Genomic DNA, 6855 nt, shown 5'->3' on the forward strand with positions numbered 1-6855 from the left:
GGCGGAGGATTTGGCTTCTGGTTTCTCTTTTTGGTTCCTTTCTTGTCTGGCTCCAGTGTTTCCTACCTACAGATAAGTGTGTTATGATGACCACTTTTCTTTGATGCATATCTCCTTCCTTATTTTCTCTTTCTTCCTCTCTCTCTTCCTTTAGGTTTTTCTTTTCAGGCTATGTGTGACTGCAACCAGGTTTTGCTTACAATGATTAGGTTAAACCATGCCACTGCCCCACACGTCAGCCCAATTTACTGCAAAAGCTAAATTCTGATTTGAAGCACATCTTTGATTCCAGCTGGTTTAAAGTGATTCTCATCTGTATGAGAGGAGAGACTCATGGCTATCCCAGCCACCTCCCACTCTGAAATCCCTGGAACAGCAGACAATGTCCTTCCTGCAGGGCCCTTTCACACCAGAGAGTAACAACACGGACCTTGGGAGCAGAACTGGGCAATTGCTAACAGAGCCTCTAGAGAGAATTATCTTTTTCATTTTGTGCTGAACAGATGTAACTCTTTTCGGTAGCACAGAGCTGGTACAATTTAAGCAGCTGATACATTTTCTAAAGGAGTCAGCACTAATAATTGCTCTGCAAGCAAATACCTTTGGTAATAAATCATTCCTTTCATGTGCTCTAGGAAACAGAGAAGGAAAAGCACCAGCAGTCCTGATTCCTGTCACGGTTGTTTTATCACAGCTAAATCATCTCTGGTAAGTTGTTTCACAGTCCTTTTCTGATCAAATTTTTGTCAGTATAGAATAAGAATTCCCAAATGGCACCAATTTTACTTTTAATACTGCTAGTTAAATTGTTTACAGAGAAGGTCCTCAGACTCAGGGGATTCGCTTTTACAGCTGTTGGGTGCAGGCTTTTTGTCATCTGGCCATTAAACCAGATGATGAAAGGAGTTCACCAATGTGGGACTCACTTTAGAAGTAACATGCAGTTTGATGGTCTTCCTTAGCAATACATAGAAATAATGGCATTATTTCTATTATCCATTACATGCAAATGGCATGTTTGCAAATGTCAAGTGATTATATTTGATGTGGTTTAACCCCCACCACCAACTAAGCCCCACAACTCTCCAGGGGGATAGGAAAGAGAATCAGAGTAAAAATGAGAGCAACTTGCGGGTTGAGATAAATTGTAATAGATAAAACAGAAGCTGTGCACACACAGGCAAAGCAAAACAAGGAATTCATTCATGATTTCCCAAGGGCAGGAAGGTGTTCAGCCACCCCCAGGAAAGCAGAGCCCCATCATGTGTAAGGGTTACTTGGGAAGACAAATGCCGCCACTTTGAATGTGTCCCCTGCCCCTTCTTTCTTCTTTCCCTTTTATTTATATGCTGGCCATGATGCCATGTTGTATGGAATAACCCTTTGGTCTTTTGGGGTGAACTGTCCCAGCTATGTCCCCTCCCCACTGCTTGTCCACCCCCAGCCCACTCACTGGTGGAGAGAAAGGCAGAAAAGTTTTATTCTGTGTAAGCCCAGCTCAGCAGTAGCGAAAACATTCCTCTTATCATCAGTAGTGATTCCAGCACAAATCCAAAACACAGCTTCATACTACACGCTATGAAGAAAACTAACTCCACCCCAGCCAAAACCATTACACTCTCCACCCTTTATTCCACACCGTTTACATCTTGATCAAGTCCCACATTATCAAATACACTGTCATTTACACAACGCCCCTTCCCGTCCTTTGGTATAATACACAGACATTGTTCCTTTAGTTCATGGAGGCCCCTGTAAAATGTCCATAATATATCCACAATTGTCCCCTGAGTTCATCTAGTCCATGGCTTCGGGCTCCCTCAGTTATGGTGACCACTCATAACCATGAGGGGGAGGTGCTGTGGGTTTGTTGCGTGGAGTCACTGGGCACCAAAGTCACCCTGGGCTGGGTCACTGCTGCACTTGCACTGCTTCTTGTAAGGTTTCTCCTCCACTGTTCAGGTGGATTTGGTACAGTAATTGCTAAAACAACAATTTAAAGATATCCATTACAAGATATCCATTCCTGGTCCCCTTGGACCATGTTACATGGCTAAACACTGCAATGAACACTGACTAGTAAACCACAAAAGTAGATGTCCAGGAGTTAAAAGTAGTTAATTTTCCTGCCTTTCTTTATATCTATAATTAGGCTCTGAGGACTTTATTGCCCTCAGGCAGAGTGCCTGTATCTAGCAGTTGCACATAGAATCACAAAATCATTTAGCTTAGAAAGGACCTTTAAGATCATCAAGTCCAACCATTAACTGAGTCTGACTGACTCCAACATGCACATTTCTTACTGTTCCCACATCCTGCACTTTCTAGTTTCTTTTCATGGCCCATTGCTTAGCAATTGATTTTACTTCACACTGTGAATTCTCCATAAATAAAAGGCTGGCAATAACACTTCAACATAAACAGTCAGTTGTTGTGATTCTCTATTTATTCACTCAATCAATAACTTACAGTTGGTTAAAAAAAAAAAATCCATTGACAGGAAGTTCCTGCACTCCCAACCTGAATTGCTTCCCAGCAGTCGCAAAAACACCCTACAGCCAAGTGTTAGCCGTGGGAGTTACCAGTGATTGTCACAGCACCCTGTGTTTCTTCCTTTCTGAATTACTTCTACCTTGAAATATAATAACTGGGAGGCCCAGAGAAAACTGGCCTGGGTAGGTGTTCCTGTATTCATTTATACTGATAACAGAGAAATCATGATTTCAAAAGTCAGCCTCTTACTTAGGCAAAACTACCGCAGCAGAACATCCTGGCATCTCATGTACTGGGGTGTTGGCAGAGAGAAGCTGCTTCAGGCTGCCCCAAGACTGCTTTTTGGGTTATCTGCTTCATCTTTGCCACTGCAGGATCATGCACAGAAATTTATGCCATCATTTTGTGTTGGCTATTAGTACTAAAACCCTTTGTCACTTGAAAAACTTTCACTTCATTTGAAGCATACACTATGAGTTTGAAATGCAAAGTGTATCCTTAAAAAACAGATATTTCTGTCACTGGGAGTTAGTGGATGAGGGAGGCAAGCTATTGATGCTGAAATTCCAATGATCTATGCTTTAAATCCTTGGTGTGATCACTTGTTAATGTTTAAAGTACCTTGCTTTGAAGCAATATTGTCCAATGCTAAGAATCTCAGGGAACAATGATTGAGAATGTGACTGAAAAATTGGATGAAAGATAACAAGAGAAACATCATAATATTTTATGAGCATATGACTTTGGGGAGGAAATTTTATCTGATACTATTAACTGAAAAAAAGTTATCGGAAACCCTGTTTCTGCAAAAGCCATGTAGTCCTTCAACAGAGAAGGGAAATATAGAACACGCCTGGATTTAAAAATAAAAAATGTAATTTTTTAATGGTTGCAATAAGTTGTAATGTTGAGATTCTCTTTGCCTGTAAATATTTTTGCTATGTCTCTTCAGAGACCTAAGTTCTGACAAAAGTAGTGGGTTGAGAGAAAAAGTGGGTTTAATTGGAGCATAAGCTTTTCACATTAAATTCACATTTCCCATTAAATTCTGCATATCCTAGAAAGAATCTTTTACACATATGGTGATAGATCCTACCTATATTATCATTGGATGTCCAATACCATAAAAAATTCCATCACCAAAATATGTTCTATAGGTGACATTTTGTCATCAGATGAAGTGGATAGACATGTTGAAACAAATTTGATGCCCATGTCTGATGTTACCCCATCAATTCAACGCAATTTCATAAGTATTTAAGGAGATCCATACATGAAACCCCCTCACATATATGAATAAAAAAGTGCTATTTAATATACCTGTCTTCTCTAAATCATTATTCTTCAATTTTAGGTTCCGTGTTTGCCTCCCACTAAAAGAGAGTTTATTCTACCGAATGAAATATTATAGGAAGAAACACAAGTATGGGCTGCCAAAACACTTTGGTACCTGAATGTTCAATGAGTTTTCAAAAATTGACCATAACAACAAATATGTCTTCCAAATGAAGTTATACTCAAAAGAAACCTGGGGATACTGTGAGTTGCGCTGGTTTCTGTAAATTGCAAGTGAGAAGGACCAAATTAACAATTTTTTCATCACAGACAATGTGGAGTAGGATCAATGGTTCCTTCTCTCTCATGTGGTCTCCACAGGTCTCAAAATATTTAGAAGAGTACAGAAAGTTAAGTTGTCAGTGAAAACAGTGTGATTAACAGCAAGTCTGAGAAAAGCAAAACCACAGAAGTGTGGCCCTTGCTCACAACTTTCTGTATAAAGACATGTTTTAAATCAATGGAATTTGAACTTTTGCTTGGACTGAAAAAGGTCAAAATAAACAGATATGCAACCAGCAAAGTGAAATAACAGAAATATAACAATCTGACATTCCACATTTTGTGTCCTTGCTGAGGTCAACAAAAGAAGTGGAATTTTTTTTTTTGTATTGTACATATTTTTGCATCACAATGTTAGTGTGGCCACATTTCTAAAAGTCACTGTAATTTTTTAACCATTCCTTTACAATGCTCTGAATTATTCAAGTGAGACAAGCCTTTCTGCTTTTTTTTTTTTTTTTTTTTTTTTTCCTGTAAGACGCACTATGGGGGTTCCTGCTGAATGAGTGATTATTTCCAGCTGTGTTAATAAATTTTCTTAAAAGATGACAAGAAATTGTTTGAATGTTGTCTTTTAACCATCCAAAAATCAATTTTGAATTTTTAAAGGAGGTGTCTTTTATTGATTGCAAAGAACTACCAGTTGTACTGTGGGAAACAAATCTTTGTGAGGAATGGAGGAGGAGCAGCCCTGAAACATTTCTGTGATTCATATCTTCTTCAGAAGTTTTTCCTTAAGAAGGGCACTTCAAATGAAAATCCTTCCCTTTTTTAAAAAGTGCAGGACTTGATGCCATGTTTGGTTGTAAACTTATCCTTGTCTTTTCCCCCACAGCTAACCCATATGGTTTGAATTAAAGAAACTAAGTACAAAGCAATAACTGTATTTTTAAAATGTTGCTCAGGATTGTGTCTATTAACGAGAACAGCTAATGTAAAGAAAGAGCTTCACATAACAAAAAGGCTGAAATCCAAAACTATTCCTTATCCATTCAAAAAGTAAAATTGTATAAACAACTATTTACTATAGATAATTCTATCAGCTCTGGAGAACCAAAATTTTAATATGAATTCCTGTGGTTTGCTTTTGTTTCAGGCAGTGTTTATCAAAACAGACAGTTTAGAGTAATTATTTAGTCCACAGATATTTGTCTTTGCATCCAGTGAATTTCTACAGTCTTCACTTCCAGAGGTAAATTAAAGACCTGAGCTCCAGATCTCTTTTAGCTGATCTGATCATTCAGAGAACAGTTAGAATTTGTTCCAAAGAAAAATTTGTTCCAAAGAATTGGCTCCATTTGTTCCGGTTGTATTTGCAGTTGTCTTTATTTGGGTGAGGAGAACGAGGTGTTTCACCAAGTGAAAGGAGCTGTATAAAGGCAGGGAGGGATCCACAGGCAGATAATGTCTTAACATCACCCAAATGCAATCAGCGGTGGCTAGATCAATATTTATCTTAACAATAATTATCCAAACAATTGTCTGTATCCCAAGAGAAAGTGGCAGTGCGTAAACCCCATTAATCCCATGAGGAGATGTACCTCCTAGCATGGAAACATATTTCAGAGTTTCATTTAGCCTCAAGAGTATTGCATCAGAAAAACAAAGACTTGGGTATCAGAGTTAAAAATTTATATCTTCAAAACCCCTGCAGTAATTCTGTACAGCACAAAAGGGAGTTCCTCCGTGCCAATTTTCCAGCAGTGAAGTTCCCTCAGGAGTTAAGTGTATGTTTTGTGTACAGTCTGTTGCTACCTAGAGCATGTAGCTAAGCTACACCGAGGTCTCCATTTTAAGCAAATATCTACTGAACTCAGTGGTACAACCAGGTACATTTGGTATTCAATGATTCTGGTTCAATGTTCATGATAATTTGCTCTCTAAACAATAGTTCAAACACCTGTGTAAGTTCAAGTTCATTTTCTGGTCATGAGTTTTTGAACTCACATCTGCTATGAATGCTTAAATTAGCTACATAATGCCATAGGAGGTAGTTTTAATGTTTTCATTGCAAAATGGGAGAGCTTTATATAGTAACTTGAGAAAGGCAGTAACTTTATGAGTAGACCACTTGTCTAGGTTGGGGAAAGAAAGGAAGACTTAGGTTCTTCCATCCAGTCTTGTGAATCATTAAATATCCAAACAATAAATGGGTCTCCCCAAACCCAGGTGAATGCTTAAACATCAGAAAGAGACACAGGTAAATGTGTAAATATTCAGTGCAAAGAGCAACACTTCCAACAGACGGAATTAAGAGAACCCCATCCCATGCTGAGGCCAAAGTTGGTACCTCTTCTGCAGCTGAGTTGGCATCTCTTCCCTGTGAGCTGAACTGCTTGTAACAGTTCAGGGGCCTTTTCCTTTAGCTGTTGGGGGTTTCATGCAAGGATCAGGTCTCTGAAGTTAAACAGAAAGCCAGTCATTTAAAAGCCAGGGTTATTTTGGGAAGCTGGTCCCTAGCATGTTACAGCTGGACCCTCTTTCCCCTCTCATGGTGCAGGTCAGTTCCATTCCTGCGGTACTGCTCGATATAACTGGTAATCCTTGGCCAGAGTGAATGGGCTGAGAGAGAGGACAGGACAGCTGGATGAACTCCCACAGAGGGTCAGCAACGTTAAACTGAAGAAAGAGAAATGATGGCTATATCTGAAAAAGCTGGGGGACAAGGAGAGAAAGGAGAGAGTAATCACAAGGATTGCATTATAGAGTCCATTACGAAGGGAAGAATATGGGGAGAAAGAGAAA

Source organism: Hirundo rustica, chromosome 3 (assembly GCF_015227805.2).
Source record: "Hirundo rustica isolate bHirRus1 chromosome 3, bHirRus1.pri.v3, whole genome shotgun sequence".
In the NCBI taxonomy this organism is placed as follows: Eukaryota; Metazoa; Chordata; class Aves; order Passeriformes; family Hirundinidae; genus Hirundo; species Hirundo rustica.